General features: G+C 32.8%; 1 non-coding gene across 1 annotated transcript; it reads left to right on the forward strand.

The window, feature by feature from the left end:
• The first annotated feature begins 5,432 nt into the window (after window positions 1–5,432).
• On the forward strand, window positions 5,433–5,539 carry LOC115708391 (small nucleolar RNA R71). The gene has a single exon (XR_004009892.2). It is a non-coding gene; the product is annotated as a small nucleolar RNA R71 (small nucleolar RNA).
• Window positions 5,540–24,676: the final 19,137 nt, after the last annotated feature.

A 24,676-nucleotide genomic window follows, 5' to 3' on the forward strand; every position in this document is an offset into this window, starting at 1 on the left:
TGTTCCGTCTTTTCACCATTTGACTGAATTTGAACTTTAACACCCCGACAACCTGAAACAATGAAAATCAAGCGTAAAACTTCTCCGAAAGACACCAATAGACTAGAAAATGCTAACTTTACTGACCCGAAACATAGGCTAAATATACCTAACAAAATTTCCCCAAACTAGATTCTTACTCGCCCCCAAGTAAGGTAAAAAAAACTAACTACGCTATCAGGTAATCACTACACTGCTGACTCATGCTCTGCTTTCTTCCTTGCATAAACTAGAATTTCGATCCTACTAACTCTAACAATTAACTCAGATGCTCAATTCATAACACTATGTACAACCACAATATTTATTCATATGTGAAACATTATTATAAAAGTTTTACTCTTTCCAACAGTTCCACAACCCGATAACTCATAAGCTTGCATGCTTACCTTTCTCCACTAGTGTTGACAGTATCCTTTGGAATCATTAGGTCTTTTCAAGGTTTAGGCGATATGGCTCAGATATTCAGGGATAGACAAAAGACATTTTTGGCTCAAGATATCATAAGCACACAAACAGAACCCACAAGCTTCTTACTTTTCTTTTAAAAAAAAACCCCATAATGTTCCCGCCTTTACCAAGATTGAGAGAAGATATCTCTATTATTATGATTTTTCCAATATCACTGAATTTTTTTCCAAACACATTTTAACTTTTTATTGTTTTTTTTTTCATCATATTTCATTTTTTTATTTTTTTTCAGTGACATTGAATTACACATTTTTCTCTTCTCAATCTTGCTAGTTCTTCTCCCTCTCACTATTTCCTCACACTAAATATTTCTCCTTCCCCAAACTAATTATGTAGCTTATGATATCATGGATAACATGATGAAGAAAAAATTAATAGTGTGGTTACAATTTTTTGAGTCAATGGGTGAAAAACATAACAGGTTTAGGCTCAAAAGGTTAACTAGGGATACACATTATTACGGTAGGCTTGAAAGGCTCAAACTATCCAACAAATGCCTAAGTCATATTCCAATTGAACACTATCAAGGATTTCGTCTCAAAAGAATAAACATGCAAGTTATAAGCTATCCTGTCAATCTTACCACAAACCATAGTAAAACAATTATAACAATTTTCACAGATTGAGTAATTACAGATATACACAGGTTTCTAAGCATCCAACTTAATCCAAAGAGTTAACAGAATCAAGCACACAGTTGTTTTACAATTTTAGATCACATTGCACTAATCAGCAGTATACAACTATCCTTTAGCTTATTGCCATTCCTTAACTAAAATAAAGACTAAAACAGAAAATTAAAGTGCAGAATTAAAATTTTTAAGTCTCTCCCCCCAAACTAAATATGACATTTTCCCCAATGTATCCAATAAAATGCAGAGAGAAGAGACTTACCTGAGACCCTCTCAGAAAGGGTTCGGCGGTGGCGGCTGATCATATGGGTAGAACCGAGGAGGTTGCGCCAAATAATTCGGGTCATCAATCCCGATGTTCATTCTGTTGATGAGAGAGTTAAGTTGCTGAACTTGTCCCTCATCATGGACACTCCTCTGCACCATATAGTTTTGCATGTGGCTATTCTGCTGAATTATATACCTCAGTTGTGCATGAGTGTATTGCATCGTTGGATCGATAGGCCCAAGCAATTGTGGGGGCTGCTCCTCTTCTTCTTTAACACTAGGCTCTCGTTGCCGCCTACGTCTTTGCGGTGCATCAGGTGGAGGCTGGCCATAAGGATGTGGCTCTTTCAGCCTGTTGACAAATCCGATGTCCATTTTGCAAAGTGGCAACACCGTGTTGTCATACTCCAATTGGGGAACTTCATATGCCCCGCAGAGTTCTGTTATAACTCCCGCCAAACCAAAACCACCTCCCGTGGCTCCTTATACAATTTGATCAATGCTATGCTGGATGACTTGTCCAATATTTATGTTGTACCCCTTCAAAATGGCGTACACATATTTCAGGCGATTCATTTGGACATCGGAGAAGTGCTTAATTGGCACCAACCGAGAACTTACGAAGTACATCCATGTTTTGGCCACTGAGTTTAATTCACACCGGAATAGGATGTTTGGCGACCCCTCTGTGCCATCGTTATCGTGGAACCTCAACCCTGGAAATCCCACCGTCTCAGCCACATCCACCATATCAAACTGCTCTTCCTCCTCAATAATTCGGAGGCGTTGCTCTTCCCTAGAGTAATCTTGGACAGAGAACATCACATTAAAAGCATCAGCAGTAGCGGGAACCTTCTTTCCACGCACCTTTACTTCCCCATTTCGGCGGTCGGGCCAATTGACAAGAAATTCACAGGCCATAGTCACATTAGCCCAGCCCCGAGCATCCACAAAACTCCCCCACTTCATTCTCTCAATTTGGGCTCGAATTGTCTCAAACCGTGGTTGACGTCTCAAGGGATTTGCAGGGAATTCAATACCCCGGTCTTCAATGTAAGCCTATTTTTCAGCCTCATGAAACGGTTCTGGGCCTCCTCATTACCAAATCGGGTTCTATCAAAACCCGTAGTTGGTGGGTTTGATGACGAACCCTCCTCCACATGCCTAGTTCTTTTAGGTGCCATTTTTTTTTCTCTAGCAATAAAAGAATATTTTTTTTCTTTCTCTTTTTTTTCGGATTTTTTTTCTTTTTATTATTTTTTTTTCTAATTTTTCTTTTTTTTTTCTAAATAATGCTAAAAAAAATTGGGCAGCACCTCCCATTAATTTTCTACGTCCCAAAAATTCAAAATCACTCAAATAATAGTTCCAAACACTCAACACCACAATATAATATTAATAAACCCAATATCAAAAAAAAATTTCACAACACACAATTATTACCACCCAAAATCTATAACAAATAAATCAAATTCCTTAAAGATTGTAGGAAGTGATACTTACAAACCCAAAGAATGCTTTACTCCACCTCCATTGTTGAATGTTCTTGAAAGCTTGAGGTTGAAGATGAAGATATTGGTATTTTCGGATTTGGGGTATTATGAGTGATTTTTGGGATGGCTTTTGATGGTATGTGTAGATTGATGAGTGAAATTGGGTTTTTGAATGGATTGGGTTTGAGAGATTGAAGAAAAGATGAAAGGATTGAAGATTTAGGAAGGAAAATTTTGAATTTTTTGAATGGGAGAGGCTAGGGTCGGCTGAGAAGAAAAGAGATTTGAATTTTTGGTGTAGGGTTGGATGGGAGGAAAAAATTGGGATTTATAGACAAAGTCTTGAGCTAGTCGCGACTTGGCCCAAGGCTAGTCGCGACTAGCTTAAATTCGAAATTTAGGTTATCTCTAGAAAAAGGGGAAGTCGCGACTAGGGTCGCGACTTGGAAAAAGGGTCGCGACTTCCAGAGGCCCAAGTCACGACTTCTGGAACATACAACTTTTCTCATTTCTGTAAAACCCGAGGTCGCGACCATGGTCGCGACTACCAAAAAGGATCGCGACCCAGGAACATGGTGGTCGCGACCACTGGGTTCCCAGTCTCGAAAATTATTTTATTTTATTTTTTTTCACGTTTTTCACGATTCAACTCGAAAAAATAATGTCTGGTACTTAGCTAAAAATTGAAAATACTAAAAAATACTAAAGCATAAACTAAAAACATAATTAAAAAGTCTTAAAAATTAAAGAAAACACTTGGGTTGCCTCCCAAGAGCATTGTCTTTATCTTCATATAGCCGGACGTTGACCGAGTTCTTCATAGTGGCGCCAGAATCATGGCGGACTTGGCTTGATCAAATTGACCTCCCATGTTGCTAATTTCAGAGTTTTGCACAAGAATAAGTTCACTTTCAAAATTACCAGACACCAATCTTTTCCAACGTCACCGAATCGTTTGAAGTCGCTCTTTAGGCTTTGCTTTCTTCTTATCAGCTTTTGTAGAAGAACCCTTCACCATCTCAATCTTGCGACAGGTAGGAATGTCGGTTGGGGCAAAAACATGAAAACTGACCTCTTCATCTTGCACTCGCAACTTTAACTCCCCCTTTTCAACATCCATTAATGCTCGGCCTGTGGCTAAGAATGGTCTTCCCAAAATAATGGGAATGGTTGAATCTTCCTCCATATCAAGAATTAGGAAATCAGCAGGGAAGATAAACTTACAAACCTTCACCAGTACATCTTCAATTATCCCACGAGAATGAGTCAAAGAACGATCTGCCAATTGTAAAGTCACTGTTGTAGGCTTTGCTTTTCCCAATCCTAGCCTTTTGAAGACAGACAATGGCATTAGATTAATGCTTGCTCCTAGATCACACAGAGCTTTAGTTTCCACCGAACCCCTATAGACCATGGAATATTGAAACTACCCAGATCTTTAAGCTTGGGCGGTAGTTTCTTTTGCAAAATGGCACTACACTCCTCAGTTAATGCCATTGTTTCATAGTCCTCCAATTTTCTCTTCTTAGACAATATCTCCTTCATGAAGTTCACATAACGGGGCATTTGTTCCAAGGCTTCAGCAAAAGGAATGTTGATGTGTAGTCTTTTGAAGACCTCTAGAAATTTTGTGAACTGCTTGTCTAGATTTGTCTTTCCGAGTCTCTGAGGATAGGGTATTTTCACATGATGATCAATACTGATTGGTGGAGACTGTTGTGGTGGTGCTGGGCTATCAGTAGCCTTCTCTACTGTTGGTGTTGGGGTTGGCACTGGTTGAACTTTAATCTCCTTGTTTACATCAACTGGTTGTGTCAATTAAGGCCCATCATACTTCTTACCGCTCCTCAGGGTAATTGCATTGCAGTTTTCCTTAGGATTAACTTCAGTTGTACTAGGCAAATTTCCTTGAGGACGGGTTGCTACCTGAGTTGCTAGTTGGCCCATTTGAGTCTACAAGTCTTTAATGGACGATCTAGTTTCAGTCATGAATTGTAGCAGTAAATCTGTCTGCAAACCAGAATTTCCACCAGAGGCTTGTTGCTGATTAAACTGTTGGTTCTGTGTCTGGTTCTGATTTCGTTGCTGATAGAACCCACTGTTTCTTCGGTTACCACCTTGGTTGAACCCATAATTGTTGTTGTTGTTCTGCGAAAAATTTCCAATGGCTTTTGCTTCATCCATTGGCAAATCATCAACATCTGCTTGACACTCTGAAAAGTGATGATTTCCTCCACATATCTCACAAACAACTTGGGCTTGTTTAGCTTGCCCTGCAATTAGCTTTGTCAAGGCCTCAACCTGAGCTGTCAACTTCGTGATGGCATCAACCTCTAGCACACCAGCTACTTTCTTAGTTTGACTCCTTTTGGTTGGCCACTGCTGATTATTTAGAGCCATCTCCTCCAATAGATCGTAAGCCTCATTAGCACTCTTTCTCATAAAAGCTCCACCAGCTGCTGCATCTATCAGAGTTCTAGTGTTACCAACCAACACGTTGTAAAAATTGTGGACCAGCATCCACTTCTCTATACCATGATGAGGGCACTTTCTGATCAGATCTTTAAACCTCTCCCAAGACTCATGGAGAGATTCATTATCTTGTTGGTAGAAGTTGTTGATTTCTCCTCGCAGCTTGACAGACTTTGCTGGAAAGAACTTTGACAAAAATTTCGTTGCCAAATCATTCCAGGTGGCAATAGAGTTGGGTGGCAAGGAGTTTAACCAACTCTTGGCTCGTTCTCTGAGCGAGAATGGCAACAGTCTCAGTCGAATGGCATCATCACTAACTCCATTAACTTTAAAAGTTTCACAAAGTTCCATGAAGTTTGAGAGATGCAGATTAAAATCTACAGAAGGGAGGCCACCAAACTGAACTGAAGACTGCACCATTTGAAGTATGGAAGGTTTGATCTCAAAGTTATTCGCATCCACTGCCGGTGGCCTGATACATGACTGCACTCCCGTTAGAGTAGGGAGAATGTAATCTCTCAAGCTACGGCCATTAGCTTCATCTTCCACGGCACCACCATTGTTACCGTTATTTGCAACATTCACATTCACATTAGTAGCCATGATTTTTGATGTTTCAGCAGTTGCTGAAACTCGTTCTTGCCTCTTGTTCCTTTGGTTTCTCCTACAAGTTTTCTCAATTTTAGGGACACCGAGTTTCACTCGATAAGATGTGTGTTCGTGTTGGGTTTTGTGCCCTAAATAAAACCCATTTCAATATAATTTGTTTTACTTATTAATAAAGATCAAAAATAACATTTTATGTTGCATGGTTCACATGATTTATTTCATGATTATATATATAATGTATAAATTCTATTTAAGTCCAGAACATATGAATTTGTTAATGATTATAGTGTTGTCAGCATAGTGGAATATAATCTTAATTATATGTTCGAAAGTTTATTCCCTGATTTTTCATTTAACTGGATTTAGACTGGCATGATATAATTAGCGATAGGTATTCTTACACCTTGGATAAGTGTTATGTCCTTTTCAGGGCATTGGCAAAGTTTACCAGTATCGGATGTATGGAGTATACATCGGAAGGGACCGATATTGAAATTTGATTAGATATATTAAAATTTACGGTAATATATATTCAATTCAATATCACCCGTTGATCCTAGATCAAATGATCTTAATCCTGATATGGTTAGGTTTGATCTCAAGAGTATTATACATGTTCTTTGATTTGTTAATTAAGCCTACTTTTGACAGTCAGGTTGATACGTACATTTCGGGAACATGATAGTATAATTGAGTGGGAGCGCTAACATAAAATTGGGGTCTATAACTTCTATAGGAATTTAGAAGTAAAACGACGATATCCTTCGAGCTTGGCTAAACAGATTTAAATGGTTGAGATCTCATTTCACTTCGATGAAATATCATTTATACGGAGCTAAGTGTTTTAAGGATAAAATACATTGAATGTGTAACGGTAATTTAGTGCCTATTCAATGTAGTTCATCTATTAGAGGGTCATTGATCAAATTAGGATTATAACAATGGATAATTAATAGCGTATCTATATCGTTGAACATATAGAGCGTTCTATATGACTGAGAGTGCAATTCCAAGTTCTAAGTGTGGATTCAATAAGGAATTAAGAAGTTAGGGAATTTACTTGATAAATTCGATTCAACTTATTGGAAGCTCGGTTATATAGGCCCATGGTCCCCATACTAGTTGAGACCATACTGCTTGTAAGACTCAGTTAATTGATTTTGATTAATCAATTATAATGCTAAAGTTAGACTATGTCTAGTTTATGAATTTTCACTAAGCAAGGGCGAAATTGTAAAGAAAAGAGATTCTAGGTTTATTTATTAATTAAGAGATTTTATATGTCTAAATTAATTAAATATATTAAATGACAATATTATTTAATAATTATTTTTTAGCTATTAAATAATTACAATTGGCATTTAAATGGTTAAATTGGAAAATTGACATTTTTGAGAAAATGGGATTGAGAAATGATAAAATAAGAAATTGCAAAAAGTGAGGCCCATTATCCACTAATATGGCCGGCCACTTTGTATAGGATTTATCATTTATATTTTCATTATTTTAATGTCATACAATTCTAACCTAAACCTAGATGGCTATCCTATAAATAGAAAGTGATGGCTTCAGGAAACTATGACTTGCATCTTATTTTCTCTCAAAGAAAACCTGAGCCTCCTAGCCGCCCCTCTCTTCTCTTATCTTCTCTTCAATTTCGAAATACCCTAGTGATAGAGGAGTGCCCACACACATCAAGTGGTATCTCAATCATAGTGTGGAAGATTGTGTAGAATCCAATCAGCAAGAAGGAGAGTCAGCATCAAAGGAAGGAGAGAAAGAGATTCAGATTTAGATCTTGATTATGTTCTGCTACAGAAAGGAATCAAGGGATAGAGATCTGAACGGAATGAGTCATTATAGTCCGCTGCACCCAATGTAAGGGTTCTTAAACTTTATATGTGTTTATTTTATTGTTTTAGAATTCATATTAGGATGTTAACGAAACATACATGGTAGTAAATCTAGATCCTGGTAAAATATTTCTAACAACTGTTACCAGAGCCAGGTTAATGATTTACTTTCATGAAATATGAATTAAAACGATGTTTTGTGTTGATTTGGATGGTTTCATGTGGTTTTATGAATATATGTGTTGTACAGAATTTTTCCCATGGAAAGTATTTTTTCTGTTTTTGAAAATATTTTATTTGGATTCCTTGTGATAAATTAAGCAATTTTTTTTTTACGGAACTCAATTCCGATGAAAATTGAGAAAGTTATGAATTTTGGAAAATCGGGTGTCCATGGGTGCTCAATCGCATGCATCAGGCTTCGGACAAGGAAGTCGTGCGCGCGCGTGAGCCTCGGTCACGCACCCTGCAATCCGCCCGTGTGGAATCCTACTGACGCCGAGGATTCTCGCCCAGCCCCTCATGCTCCGCGCGGGGAAGGCTGATTTGCAGCCTCCTGGGGCTGCATGTGCAGCCCTTCCTCGACAGCCAACACCCAAATTTCGATTTTTGTGGGATTTTTCCCCAAAAATCCGATTTTTTATGGAATTTTTTCCCAAAATCTGACTTTTCCAATTTTAAAACCCCAAATTAAAATAAAATATTATTTTTAAATATATTTGAACTTAAATATCATATTTCAAATTAATAATATTTATTTTTGGTAATTATTATTAATTTTGATATTTTGAGGTTTAAATTTAAAAAATGATTATTTTATTTTTTAAATTATGATGAGATTTAAAAATTTGTTAATTTCTTTAATATTTATATATTATTTAATTATAAGATTAGATATTTTGATATTTAACATATTTTAAATTAAAAGATAACTTTATCTTTTTTATTTGAAATATTATATTAAAGTTATGTTATATGACAAATTAAATAATTAATAAATTTAAAATTAACCTAAATATTTTGATAGATATTCTAACTATAATTTTTTCAAATTCAAAAATTTTTTATTTTAATTATTTATAAATTATAAGTTTAAAAATGATATTTTTTTTATATCATTCCTTTTTTACTTATTAGATATTTATAAATTATATTTTAAACATTTAAATAACTTAGATATTTTTGTAGAAATTTGAATAATGCTTAATTTGAGATATTTTGACATATAATTATGGTAATTATTATTTATTATTTTATTCCTAAAATAATAATTATCTAACCAAATCTATTTTAAAATTGGTTTATTTTATTAAATTATAAGATTTGAAAGTGATATTGAAGATTTTTTTTTTCAAATCATTGATCTTATTTGATATTTAATTTAATTTGACAAAAATAATTCAAATAAACCTAGATATTTTAAATTTAAATTTTAAGATTTTTAAGGTTTGTTTTAACAACCCTAAATTTTCAAAATTTAGTTGGTTAGTTTAAGAATAATAATTTAATTATATTAATATCTTATTTTCACATTTGCTACATGGACAATGTTTGTTTAATTTTATATTGTTTATTCAAAACTTTTTTAATAAACCTATTAATTATTTGATCTAAATTGCTATGATTAACTTGTTGTCAGATCCAATGATCTGATTGTAATCATAGTCCAATTGTCAATAGATCTTATGAATAATTTGTAACAGGTAAATTTTGTACTTTTTTCATCTGTGTAAACCTAGTAACATGATAGGGCCCATCCAAATCATTTGACATGTGTGAGCCTATATGTTTGCTATTGGGCTTAGATGCATATAGGAAGCCCATTTAACTTTTTACTAAGTAAATGGACCATGTTGCTAAAATAAATTTTGACATAAGTAAATTTATTTAGGCCCAATTAGATTTGGGCTTATTCAATGAATAACAATTGTTTATTTAAAGGTTAAATTCCTCTCTTTTGGGCCTTGTGTGAGAGTTGGGGGCCAATTGAAGTGGGTACGACATACTGAACCCAATTCCCCCTCACATGAACTACCGAAATTGTTAAGGCCCATTTGCCTTATTTAAATAATTGTATTAGGTTAATTATATTAGTCTAACCTAATTAAAATTGAATTAGCAGCATAATTAACTTTTAAAATATATGAGATTTATTTTTCATTTAATACTTTAAAGTTAATTTTAGAAAAATACTTAGTTAATGATATATATTCTAGATAGTTATTTCTAGTACTAATTATATTTTCTAATATTTAATTAGGAAAATATCATAGATTGTGAAATTAATTGTTTAATAATTAATTTTGGTACAATCTAAGTTAAGTATATTTTTCCTAGTATTAAACTAGAATTAATAATTATGTCTCCTCTATACTTAATTATTTATTTTTTGAATTGAATACATTTAATTAAATTGAAAATTTCAATATCTAAGTTGATTTTCATCATGATACTTAAATATTGTTATTTTCATGATATTGAATTAAATAGAAAATTATTTTAAGTTGCAAATTTTTTCTTTAAAATTTCAGAATAACTTAAATTTGAATAATTTTCCAAATATATTTTATTTTATTAATCTTTTTTATTATTTTCAAAATTGCAGTTTTTTTAATGCAGAAATTTCGAATTTTATTTGAAAAATAGATTAAAGTTGAAAATTATTTATTTTAATTTTGGACCAACTTAAATTAATGATTTTTTCATTTAATGATTAATTAAAATAAATGAACTAAAATATATTATAATTAGAAAATGAATTAATTAGTCAATGAAAGTGTAGATAGTTATTATCTGTTATGCTTGAAGTATTTTTCTAGTGTATTTAACTAAATAAAAAGTTAATATTTAAGTTGATTTACATCATGATACTTAAATATATGAACTTTTTTTTTAATATTTAATCAAATAGGAAAATTATATTTTTGTTGAAAATTAATTTTTATTAATTAATTTTGGGCCAACATAAAATTAGAATAATTTTTTCCAGGATTTATTTTTATTTTATTTTAAAGAATTTTTCGAAAGTAGTATTCTGATAAACTTTAATTTTTCGAAATGCAATATATATATTTATAGAAAATTAAATTTGAGTTGTAAGTTAATTTAAATTAATTTTGAAACAACTTAAAATTAAATATTTTCTTAATATTTATTGGAAATTATTACTAAGATTGAAATAATTCATGTTATTTTCATATACATCTAAGTATAATTTATAAATATTAAATTAAAATTTATATTTAGAATTTTTCATTCTAAATTAGAAATTTTAATTAAATAAATATGTATTTAAAATAAATTGATTAAAATAAATATTAGAAGAAAATGCACTTTAAATAATGAGCTTTATTATTAGGATATTCGATCTCCATTATTGGTTTTACATAACTATTGTTTTAGTGTGTAATCCTTCCTAATGGAGGAACATTCATTAGCAAGTTAGCACCGTTTAATCTCGAAAGATAAGTATTTTTGTAAGTTTTTTATATAGTATTGATCACCCTAATGGTGGCGACTGTATAAGACTTTGCAAGAGTGTGAAACAATGGTGGAAGCTCATAAAAAAGAATAGCCTTGACTCTCACCTAAACGGGACAATGCTGGAATCCAATCTTGATCGAATAAAAGGTTGCTAGAATGTTTATCATTTTAGATGAGTTGACAACTCTATTCAATGGATGGTATCACTAACTCTCGCCTAAACGGGACACTGATATTAGTTTGTTGAAGACCTTGGAAATTATTTAGGATTGTATGTTTTAGTATTTTCACTTGTGATTCCTACTTGCTATGTGTTTAATAATTTCTGAATTGTGTATGAATTTACATTGAACCATGTTATTTTCTGTTGTTAAATTGTAGTTTAATTTCGAATCTTCATTGTTGGTCTAACTTGGTTTGTTGTTCTAATGGGACAAATCCCTAATGGATTGTCAACATTAGACATACATAATAGTGTTAGATCTCGAAAGATAAATTTTGTAAATGCAACATCTAGCTGTTCATCAATTGATGACACCTCAGACTAGTATTTACAATATGAAACAAGAAGATTGTATAAATAACATTACTTTGACTCTCGCTAATCGAAGCATCGTTGGGTTCTTATTTAAAAACAAAATTATCCTAATTCCTCTTAGCTTATTCATTTCGAATTAGCTCAATAACATATCATTGGATGAATGGTCTATAAATCATTTCATGTCATTCTATATTTTCTCTTAAGAAATTAAATGACGCATATGATTATATTCCCGAAATTCTATCCCAAAATGATATAAATCCTCGATCTTAAAAATCTCCTACTTGTACGGGCAAATCTGACTTAGAGTTAAATTAGTAGTGGTGGTCCAAGAAAGAATTACTCATGAATATTTGGTACAAATTTAAGTCTTTCACATTAAATTTTAGATTCCAAATAATTTTTCAATTCAATACAGTTTCACTTTCACAAGTGTTTAATAACCATTTTCTATCAATGGATTCAAACTGTATGTTAGTAAGGAATATGAGTTTAGTATTCTGTGACCAAAATCCACTTGCACTATTCTAAGAACTCTTTAATGTAACTAAACCTAAGTCATCAAAAGACTACAACCACATTTTTTAAATCTATGTCATTTTTATCTTGTTCATAGTGGTTTTGACAAGATCAATCTCTGCAAAGAGTTAATATGCCTATATCCACTGAAAGTAGTCCATCTCATTCGCAGATGGATGTACATTCAGGGGTGGATATGAGTTTTCGTTGTATTCTTAAAACGATCACTCTAGATTTTACCTTATGCAAAAGAAATTTGAAATGTTTGAAAAATTTCATGAATTTCTAGCAATGGTGATAAACCTTTAAGGTAAGTGGTTAAAGATCTTGCGAACTGATAGGGGTGGAGAAATAGTTAGTAGATATGCAGTTCAAAGATCATTAAGTTGATTTTTGAATTATATCCAAACTTACCTCCCCAGAAATTCGAGTTACATATTGATGATTAGTTACTAGTCGTTGCCTAAATCCTTTTATGGTAATACAATTTCAGAATGATGCAATGGTTGTATACTTAATGTAAATCATTACTAGATTCATGGATGACCTAATCGAAATCTTAAGAAAAGCTAGAACTGTTAACCATGGTTCGCATGTTTGTTAGCTATTCTAAGTGATTAGTGGTGGAGCATCCCATAGTCAATAGATAAGAAAGTGTTTGTTTAAACAAATACTAATTTTCTAAGAAAATGACGAAGTCTGAAAATAAAGTAGCAAATAAATGATATATTTTTTTTGATTCCAAAAGTGTTCTATCATCTTATTCCATATGATGATCCCATTTCCTCCGTTGTCTTGACACAATCGAAGAGGTTAATACCATTTAGTTTTCTTAGACATGATTCACGGTACCTTGTCGTAGTGAGAGGGTTTCTAGGAACTCACCTTCTTATGAGTTGGGAGACACTAGTGATTAAAATCCATTATAAGTTTAAACAAGTAATGGATTGTCAAAAAGAAGAAACTAAGAAGAAAGCCAAGAGAACTATGGTTTAATCCATTCACATTGAGTAACCTTAAGTTTTCTATTACAAGGACAAGAAAGGAAATTTTCGTTTATAAGTCTATTCAATGGACTTAACAAAACTTCCTGTTCCTAGTATTATAGGTTTGAGTTTATCTAAACCTATGGCTTATGGTATACTTGGTTAATTACTTACTCTAGTGCAAGCAGCTTACTTTAGTAAGATGCTGAAGCATTTTCTTTTTTAATGGCAATCTATAGAAGCTTCTCAACTTCTAGACATAGATTTTATTTATCTAAGGAAAATTCTCAACTATTCCAGAAAAGATAGAATCATGAAAGAATTTCTTAAATCAACAGTGAGAGGTCTCAGATATGCTTTAGTATGCCTTAGACCAGACACCTGCGGTTGATTGGGAGTAATGAGTAGGTATCAGATTAATCCAGGAGAGGAACATTGGAAGACAATCAAGTAAATCTAAGATCAAGAAGAGGAATTATGTGTTAGTCGATAAGGGTGTGTTTAAAACTCTTAGACTACACCACATCAGATTTCGAGACTTGCCTTTGTGCTAGAAAGTCTACTGATAAGATGGTGATTACTCTGTGAGTGGAGTAGTGATTTTCGAGAAGTGTAAAAACCATTTTGAAGTCTCTAGGTCTACCAGAGAGAGACTGAATGTTAAAGTTGCAAGAAAGGTACTTATTCAGTCTAAGGAAAGTTCTATACATTTTTGGCACCGTTCCAACATTTCTTAACTACTAGTGTTACTTCCTGATTAACCAAAAAGTAGTTGTCAAAAGTATAGAATCCAGTATCCCAAGAGAGTAGACATATAGAGAGGAATTTCACAATATCAAGGATTTTATGATTAAGGAAGAGTAATGGTGGAGAAAAGGTTGTGGTTAATTCAACCTGTCAGATCCTATTACGAGAAGTATTTACTACTACACTTGATTTGTATATCAAGGTGTTGAGATTATTTGAAATGCACATTTTGTTTTATATTAGTGCAAGTTGGAGTTTGTTGGCTTTTGTGCCATAAATAAAACCCATTTCAATAAAATCAGTTTCACTTATTAATAAATATCAGAAATAACATTTTATGTTGCATGGTTCACATGATTTATTTCATGATTATATATATAATGTATAAATTCTATTTAAGTCCAGAACATATGAATTTAATAATGATTATAGTGTTGTCAGCACACTGGAATATAATCTTAATTATATGTTCGAAAGTTTATTCTCTGATTTGTCAGTTCACTGGATTTAGACTAGCATGATATAAGCAGCGATAGGTATTCTTACACCTTGGATAACTGTTATGTCCTTTCCAGGGCATTGACAAAGTTTACCAGTATCAGATTTATGGAGTATACATCGGAAGGGACCGATATTGAACTTTGATTAGATATATTAAAATTCATCGTAATATCTATTCAATTCTATATTATCCGTTGATCCTAGATCAAATGATCTTAATCCTGATATGGTTAGGTTCGATCTCAAGAGTATTATACATGTCCTTTGATTTGTTAGTTAAGCCTACTTTTGACAGTCAGGGTGATACGTACATTTTGGGAACATGATAGTATAATTGAGTGGGAGCGCTAACATAAATATGGAGTCTATAACTTCTATAGGAATTTAGAAGTGAAACGATGATATCCTTCGAGCTTGGCTAAACAGAGATAAATGGTTGAGATCTCATTTCACTTCACTGAAATATCATTTACACGGAGCTAAGTGTTTTAAGGATAAAATACATTGAAGGTGTAACGGTAATTTAGTGCATATTCAATGTAGATCATCTATTAGAGGGTCATTGATCAAATAAGGATTATAACAATGGATAATTAATAGCGTATCTATATCGTGCAACATATAGAGCGTTCTATATGACTGAGAGTGCAATTCCAAGTTCTAAGTGTGGATTCAATAAGGAATTAATAAATTAAGGAATTTACTTGGTAAATTCGGTTCGACTTATTGGACGCTCAGTTATATAGGTCCATGGTCCCATATTAGTTGAGACCATACTGCTTGTAAGACTCAGTTAATTGATTTTGATTAATCAATTATAATTCTAAAGTTAGACTATGTCTAGTTTATGAATTTTCACTAAGCAAGGGCGAAATTGTAAAGAAAAGAGATTCTAGGTTTATTTATTAATTAAGAGATTTTATATGTCTAAATTAATAAATATATTAAATGACAATATTATTTAATAATTATTTTTTAGTTATTAAATAATTAGAATTGGCATTTAAATGGTTAAATTAAAAAATTGGCATTTTTGAGAAAATAGGATTGAGAAATGATAAAACAACAAATTGCAGAAAGTGAGGCCCATTATCCACTAATATGGCCGGCCACTATGTATAGGATTTATCATTTATATTTTAATTATTTTAATGCCACACAATTCTAACCTAAACCTAGATGGCTATTCTATAAATAGAAAGTGATGGATTCAGGAAACTATGACTTGCATCTTATTTTCTCTCAAAGAAAACCTGAGCCTCCTAGCCGCCCCTCTCTTCTCTTTTCTTCGCTTCAATTTGGAAATACCCTAGTGATAGAGGAGTGCCCACACACATCAAGTGGTATCTCAATCATAGTGTGGAAGATTGTGTAGAATCCAATCAATAAGAAGGAGAATCAGCATCAAAGGAAGGAGAGAAAGAGATCTAGGTTCAGATCTTGATTATGTTCTACTACAGAAAGGAATCAAGGGCTAGAGATCTGAACGGAAGGAGTCATTATATTCCGGTGCACCCAATGTAAGGTTTCTTAAACTTTTTATGTGTTTATTTCATTATTTAGAATTCATATTAGGATGTTAAGGAAACATACATGGTAGTAAATCTAGATCCTAGTAAAATATTTCCAACAGTTCGGATAGCACATGTCCGAAGAAACACGCACGGGCTGTCCTAATGCCTCTCATCTGCACGTGGAATGGCTGCTTAAAGCCTCCTGTTGGGTTTTATGCCCTAAATAAAACTCATTTCAATATAATCAGATTTACTTATTAATATAGATCAGAAATAACATTTAATGTTGCATGGTTCACATGATTTATTTCATGATTATATGTACATAATGTATAAATTCATCTGGAACCCTTTTCACATACTTGATCCTGTTTATTGTGCTGTCAACACATTGGAAAGTAAACATGACTATGTGAATAAAGTTTCCTAGATTTATCAGACATAGGGTTTTACTGATATGATAATCTACAACAGAGTTTACTTGCATTTGGAGAAGTGCTATGTTCTTTCCAGAGCATTGGTTAAAGTAAAGCTCAGGTTGGATGCATGGAGTATGCATCGGAAGGGACCGATATTGAACTTTGACTTAGATTTATTAAACTTACCGTAAAATCTATTCAAGTCAATATCGCCAAGTTGATCCTAGATCAAATGTTCTTAATCCTGTTATGATTAGGCTCAATCTTGAAAGGCTATTCGTGTTCTTTGATTTGTTAGTTAAGCCTACTTTTAGGTCAGGGTGATACGTACATTTTGGGAACACGGTAGTGCAATTGAGTGGGAGCGCTAGCATAAACATGGAATCTATAACTTCTATTTGGCGAATAGTAAGCAAAGGATGATCTCCTTCGAGCTTGACCAAACGAACATAAATGGTGGAGTACTCATTTCACATAAGCTGAAATATCATTTATACGGGGTCAAGTGTTTTAAGGAATAAATACATTGTAGGGTGTAACGGTAATCTAATCCCTTTACAGTGTAGATCATTCATATAGAGGATCATTGATCAAATTAGGATTATAACAATGGATAACTAATGATGTGTCTATATGGTGGAACATATAGAGCATTCTATATACTGAGAAAGCAATTCTAAGTTCTATGCGTGGATTCAACGAAGAATTAATAAGTTAGTGAATTTTAGTGCTAAATTCTTGATCTACTTATTGGAAGCTCGGTTATATAGACCCATGGTCTCCACACTAGTTGAGATAATATTGCTTGTAAGACTCATATAATTGGTTTTGATTAATCAATTATAATTCTCAAATTAGACTATGTCTATTTGTGAATTTTTCACTAAGTAAGGGCGAAATTGTAAAGAAAGAGTTAATAGGGGCATATTTGTTAATTATGATACTTTGTATGGTTCAATTAATAAATATGATAAATGACAATATTATTTAATAATTATTTATAGTTATTAAATAGTTAGAATTGGCATTTAAATGGTTGAATTAGAAAATTGGTATTTTTGAGAAAATCAGATGCAGAAAAGATAAAACTGCAAAATTGCAAAAAGTGAGGCCCAAATCCACCTTGCATGGCTGGCCACTTTTGTAGGGTTTTCCCTATGATATTTTCATTATTTTAATTCCAAATAATTCAAACCTAACCCTAGTGGAATGCTATAAATAGATAGTGAAGGCTTTAGGAAAATTACACTTAAATTTTCTATTTTTCCTTCAGAGAAAAACCTGAGCCTTTCTCTCTCCCTATCTTTAGCTACCACTTCTTCCTTCTCTTCCCTCTTGAATTTCGAAATTTCTTAGTTTATGAGTAGTTCCCACACACAGCAAGTGATACCTCAATCATAGTGAGGAAGATCGTGAAGAAAGACATTCAGCAAGAAGGAGTTTCAGCATCAAAGATTCAGAGAAAGAGATCCAGGTTTAAATATTGATAATGCTCTGCTACAGAAAGGAATCAAGGGCTAGATATCTGAACGGAAGGAGTCATTATATTCCGTTGCACCAAACGTAAGGTTTCTTTAACTTTATATGTGTTTATTTCATCGTTTTAGAAAGTTCATATTTAGGGTGTTAATAAACATACTTGTGAGTAGATCTAAGATCCTGGTAAAATAATTTCCAACACCTCCAGCACCGAGGAACCTCAACTAGCATTCCCCTTGTGCGTGCGCAGATCGTATGATGTGCATACCTCCGTACAGCTCACAAATTTTTTCGTTTTCTTCAATTTTTCATGCTATTTCATGGAATTAACTGCCAATTTTTTGTGTAGTTTTGTATTTAGATATTTACTATTCCTATTTCAATTCTAAATATCATAATTAAATTAATTGATTTTTTTTTAAAATTAATTTATGATTTTAGTGTAATTTGAATTTGAAAATGGGTAAATATCTAACTTTTTTGCTTAATTATCTATCTTATTTTTAAATTTGATTATTTTTTCTTTATTTTTAAATTTAAGGTCAGATATCAAATTTTGTTTAATTTTTTTTTTAATTATTTGACCTTATTTAAATTTAAAATAAGATAACTATAATCATGATATTTTGAATAGATATAAGATATTTTTCTAACTTTTAAATTTTGTTATTTTTTTTTAAATTAAATTATAAAATTAGAAAATGGATATTGATTTATCATTTTATTTTATTGAATATTTAATTTATAAAATAACATGAAATTAAAAGGCGGTTAGCAATTTTTTTTAAATGATATTTAGGCTAGTTGAAAACTAATTTTTCAAAAAATTGTAGGTTTAATTTTAAATATTTTTTTTAATATTGAAAATATTTTTTATTTATTTATTTATTTATTATTTTCGAAATTAATATTTTAAATTAAATAAATCCTACATCCAACTATTCAATTCTACTTGTTGCAGGAGTATGTGTTTTAGCTTGTGTGTAAGTTCTATAAAACCTATTATTGCTTGATCTAAATAGCCATGGTTAACTTGTTGACAGATCCAATGATCTGATTTTAACCCATGGTTCAATTGTCAATAGGTCAAGTAAATAATTTGTAACAGGTAAATTTTACATTCTTCTTTCATCTGTGTATGACCTAGTAACATAATAGGATCCATCCAAATCTGTGTGCCTGTGTGAGCCTATATGTTTAATTTTGTTATAGATGCATATAAGTTGTTGTTGTCAAATAAATATCACTTCTTGATAGATTTTATTTAGGCCCATTTAGTTTTTGGGCCTATTCAATTAATAACAGTTGTTCATTTTAAGGTTAAATTTCTCTCTTTTGGGCCTTGTATGAGAGTTAGGGGCCAATAGAAGTGGGTACGACATACTGAACCCAGCTCCCCCTCACATGAACTACCCCAATTGTGAAGGCCCATTTGCCTGATTTGGATAACTGTGCTAGGTTAATTAAATTAGTTTAACCTAATAAAATTGATAAGCAACATAATTAATTTCATTTATTTTAAAATTAATTTAAGAAAACATATTTTAATGAATTATATTCTAGATAAACTATATGTATTTTCTTGTATTTTAATTAAATATAGAATTATAACCAACTAGATTCTTTCTGAAGCTTAATTTTATTATTTCATTAAATATTCCTATTTAAGTTGAAAATTAGTTATTTCTAACAAATCAACTTAAATTTGAATATCTTTTGAATTTCAAATTTCAAAATTAAGTTGAGGAATTTTAGGAATTTGTTGTTAAGATTCTTTGGATATTTTTTAAGTTGAAATTTTTTCAAATATGGATAAACTTAAAATGGAATATTTTCAAATTAAGTGGTTACAACTTAATTTTAATATTTAATTACATTATATTTTGAAAAATATTTAAGTTGTTTTTTTTAGATTCTTCTAAACAACTTAAATAAGATATTTTTTTCAAATTTATTCCATTATATTTTAATTATTTATTATTTAATTTCGAATTTATTTTTCGAATTTAAATAGTTGAAATTTAATTAAAGTTGGATTTTTTTTTTTAAATTTAATTTTTTTTTATAAAACCAACTTTAGTTTGTAATTTTTCATCATTCAAATATGGAAGAAAGTATATGATTAAATAAAATACATATTTTTTTTTTTTTAAATAATGAGCTTTAATCAAGAGACATTCGATCTCCATTGTTGGTTTTACATAGCTATTGTTTTAGTGAGTAATCCTCCCTAATGGAGGAACGTTCATTAGCAAGTTAGCGTCGTTTGATCTCGAAAGATAAGTATTTTTGTAAGTTTTTTATATTAGTATTGATCACCCTAATGGTGGCGACTGTATAAAAATTACATAAGTATGAAACAATGGTGGAAGCTCATAAGATAGAATAGCCTTGACTCTCGCCTAAACGGGACAATGCTGGATTCCGATCTTGATCGAATAAAAGGTTGCTAGAATGTTTATCATTTTAGATGAATTGACAACTCTATTCAATGGATGATGCTTTGACTCTCGCCTAAACGGGACACTGTATCAGTTTGTTGGAAACCTTGGAAAATAAACTATGTTAAATTTAGTATTTTTATAACATATGTGATTATTTGTTATTTTCGGAACTTGTGTATGAATTTATTGAACCAAAACCTTACTTTTGTTTTATTTATGTGTTGTAGTGCCAATATGAATAACCCTCACCCCGATCCACTCCTAGTCAATGTCTTAGCCAATGAACTCTATAGTGTGAAAATGCATCCTGGTAGTTGCATTAATTCACACCTATTGTTGATGAATTTGAAGTTCCAAAAGGCAAATCTACTTGGAATTTAATTATCAAAGGAACAATGGGTACAATTCATTCTTAATAGTCTTCCTCCGGAGTATAATGGATTTGTTGTATCTTACATGATCAAAAATTTTAACTCCTCCGACATGGATAAGCTCGAAGCAGAATTACGAGCTCATGAACGGAATTTGATTGCAATGCCACCTCCTGGTTTTGTAAACTTTAATCAGAGGAAGAGGATTAAGCATGAAGGCTCTAACAAAGCTACTTCTTCAAGTACAATTATTAGTCATTCTCTTCTATGTTCGAATTGTAATGAAAAGGTACATCAAGAAGAACGATGTCCCCGGCTTCTAAACAGTTCAAACAAAGGTAATGCTTTTGTCTTTGAATCATGTGTTTTAGAGAATGACAAATCCACATGGATTGTTGATTGTGGGTCTACTAACCATTTTTGTTCTTCACTACAGCTGCTTGAAACTTGGGAAAATCTGCACCCATAAGGGTTAAAGCTTAAAGTTAGAAATGGCGAGTTAGTATCGGTCAAAGAAAGAGGAATGACCCGTATCAAGTTTCATTCAAAATGATTTTTACTTTTAAAAAATGTTTTATTTATTCCAAACTTTAGTAGAAACTTGATTAGTGTTTCATGTTTACAAACACAATTTCATATATTGAATTTTTTGAGTTCTAATTGTTCAATTTCTCGTAATGGATTTCATATATGTGTTGCTAACATGGAACAAGGGCTTTATGTTTTAAGACCTGATACGCAAATCTCACTAAATACTGAACTTTTTAATGTAGCTAAACCTAGAAGCCTTAAAAGAAAAGAGATTGATAATGATGAACAAACTTATCTATGGCATTTACGTTTAGGTCATATAAGCTTTGATAGACTCAATAGGCTAACCAAGGATGGTCCATTGAAAAATATCGTCTTAGGTGAATTGCCAGTATGCGAGTCTTGCCTGGAAGGAAAAATGACCAAACGTTCTTTCTTTGCAAAGGGAGAGCGTGCTAAACAACCCCTAGGGTTAGTGCATTCTGATGTTTGCGGACCTCTGAGTGTAAAAGCCCGAGGTGGTTATGAGTATTTCGTCACTTTCATTGACAATTTCTCTAGATACAATTTTCTTTACCTAATGCAAAAGAAATCTCAAACGTTTGAAATGTTTTAGGAATTTCATGCTTTGGCTCAAAACCAATTAGGTAAAACATTAAAGATCTTGCGAACTGATAGGGGTGGAGAATATATGGATATGCAGTTCAAAGATCATTTAATTGAACTTGGAATTGAATCCCAATACACTTCCTCAAGCACTCCACAGCAAAATGGAGTTGTAGAAAGAAGAAATTGAACTCTTTTGGAAATGGTTAGGTCTATGCTGAGTTATTCAACTCTGTCTACGTCCTTCTGGGGATATGCTATTCAGAAAGCAAACGACATTTTAAATGTTGTTCAATCTAATGCAGTCTCTGAGACACCCGTCGAACTAGGGAATGGCCGTACACCTAGTTTACGCCATTATAGAATTTGGGGGTTCCCTGCTAATGTCTTGAGAAAGAAAGAAGGCAAACTGGAATCGCGAACTGAAGTTTGCATGTTTGACGAGAATTCTAAAGAGACTAGGGGTGGATTGTTTTATAGTTATAAGGATAATAAAGTGTTTATTTCTACAAATGCTACTTGCTTGAAGATAATTATATTAAAGACAACAAACCGAAAACTAAAGTTGTATTAGAGGAAATACTTACAGATATAACTCTTCCCAATGTTCTATCCTCTTCCACTCAAGAAGAGGATAATCCCACTCCCTCAGTCGAAACCACTGAGAAAACTACTACTAAAGTTCCTGTTCAGAAGATCACCGCTTCTCGTCGTAGTGGGAGGGTTTCTACAAAACCGTCTTGTTATGGCTTAGAAGGTGAAATCAATATGGTCGTTGGTAACGGTATTGAAGACGAACCATTAACCTATAAACAGGCAATGGCAAGTCCAGAACGGAAACAGTGGTCAGCCGGCATGGATTCAGAGATAGATTCCATGAAAAAGAACAAAGTCTGGGAATATGTAGACGCACCAGATAACTATTGTCCAATTGGTTGTAAGTGGGTCTACAAGAAGAAAAGAGGTGCTAGAGGCGAAGTCGAAACTTTTAAAGCTAGACTGGCCGCCAAGGGTTATACCCAAAGAGAAGGTGTGGACTATGAGGAAACTTTTAGTCCAGTCGCCATGCTCACATCCATCCGAATTCTTCTCTCCATCGCAGCCGCTTTCGACTATGAAATCTGGCAAATGGATGTCAAGACAGTCTTCCTTAATGGGGTTCTTGAAGAAATGATCTATTTGGAGCAACCAGAAGGTTATGTTCTTCCAGGGCAGGAAAAGAAAGTTTGCAAGTTAAATAGGTCAATTTATGGACTTAAGCAAGCTTCTCGCTTGTTGGATAAGAGGTTTGATGAAATCATCAAAACCTACAACTTTCTTCAGAATGAAGATGAACCTTGTGTTTACTAACTCAAGGAAGACAAAGTAGTAGTATTCCTGGTCCTTTATGTTGACGACATTTTGATCATAGGCAACAATATCAAGAAAATGACTAACATTAAGGAATGGCTAGACACTCAATTCGAAATGAAAGATTTGGGTGAGGTTGCCTATGTTCTCGTTATTTAAATTATCAGAAACCGGAAGAACAGATCCCTTGCTCTCTCTCAAACAACTTACATTGATAAAGTTTTAGAGAGATTCTCCATGACCAACACCAAAGAGGCGACTATGCCTCCTAGATATGGTATCCGTCTATCTAAGGAACAGTTTCCTACTGATCCTCAAGAGATAGAGGACATGGGAAAAGTTCCTTATCCTTCTGTAGTTAGAAGTCTAATGTATGCAATGTTGTGCACTAGACCTGACATCTGCTATGCAGTAGGAATCATGAGCAGGTATCAGACAAATCCAGGTCAGGAACATTGGAATGCTGTTAAGTATATTCTAAAATACTTGAAGAGTACAAGACATTATGTGTTAGTCTATAAGGGTGGGGCTTTAAATCCCATAGGCTATACCGACTCAGATTTCCAGGCATGTCTTGATGACAGGAAATCTACATCAGGAATGGTGTTTACCATTGGGGGTGGAGCAGTGGTTTGGAGAAGTGATAAACAAACCGCAATTTCAGATTCTACCATGGAGGCAGAATACATAGCTGCTACAGAAGCTGCCAAAGAATTGGTCTGGCTGAGGAAGTTCTTCACCAGTCTCGGTGTTGTGCCTGGAGTGCAAAAGCCTCTAGTTTTACTTTGTGATAACATTGGAGCAATAGCCAACAGTAAGGATCCTCGAAGACATAAGAGAAGCAAACATATAGAAAGGAAATATCATATCATCAGAGAATATGTGGCAAGAGGGGATGTACTGGTGGAAAAAGTGGACACAGAAGACAACTTAGCTGATCCATTCACCAAAGTATTGGCAGTGACTGCATTCGAAAAGCACCGTCAGAATTTAGGATTAATTGAGATGTACTGATTAGTTTTATATTAGTGCAAGTGGGAGTTTGTTGGGTTTTATGCCCTAAATAAAACTTCATTTCAATGTAATCCGCATTATTCAATATCAATAAAGAAACAGAAGTATTTTTCATTCATTTGTGTATGTTTTGGTTCACCTTATCAACTAATTGCCTATTTGATTTAAAATTCACCCAAACCCCTTTCACATACTTGTTCTTGTTTATTGTGTTGTCAGCACAGTGGAAAGTAAACATGACTATGTGATTAAAGATTCCTATATTTATCAGAACACTGGGGTTTTACTCATATGACAATCTACAACAGAGTTTACTTGCATTTGGAGAAATGCTA

This window comes from Cannabis sativa, chromosome 1 (assembly GCF_029168945.1).
Source record: "Cannabis sativa cultivar Pink pepper isolate KNU-18-1 chromosome 1, ASM2916894v1, whole genome shotgun sequence".
NCBI classification, from domain to species: Eukaryota; Viridiplantae; Streptophyta; class Magnoliopsida; order Rosales; family Cannabaceae; genus Cannabis; species Cannabis sativa.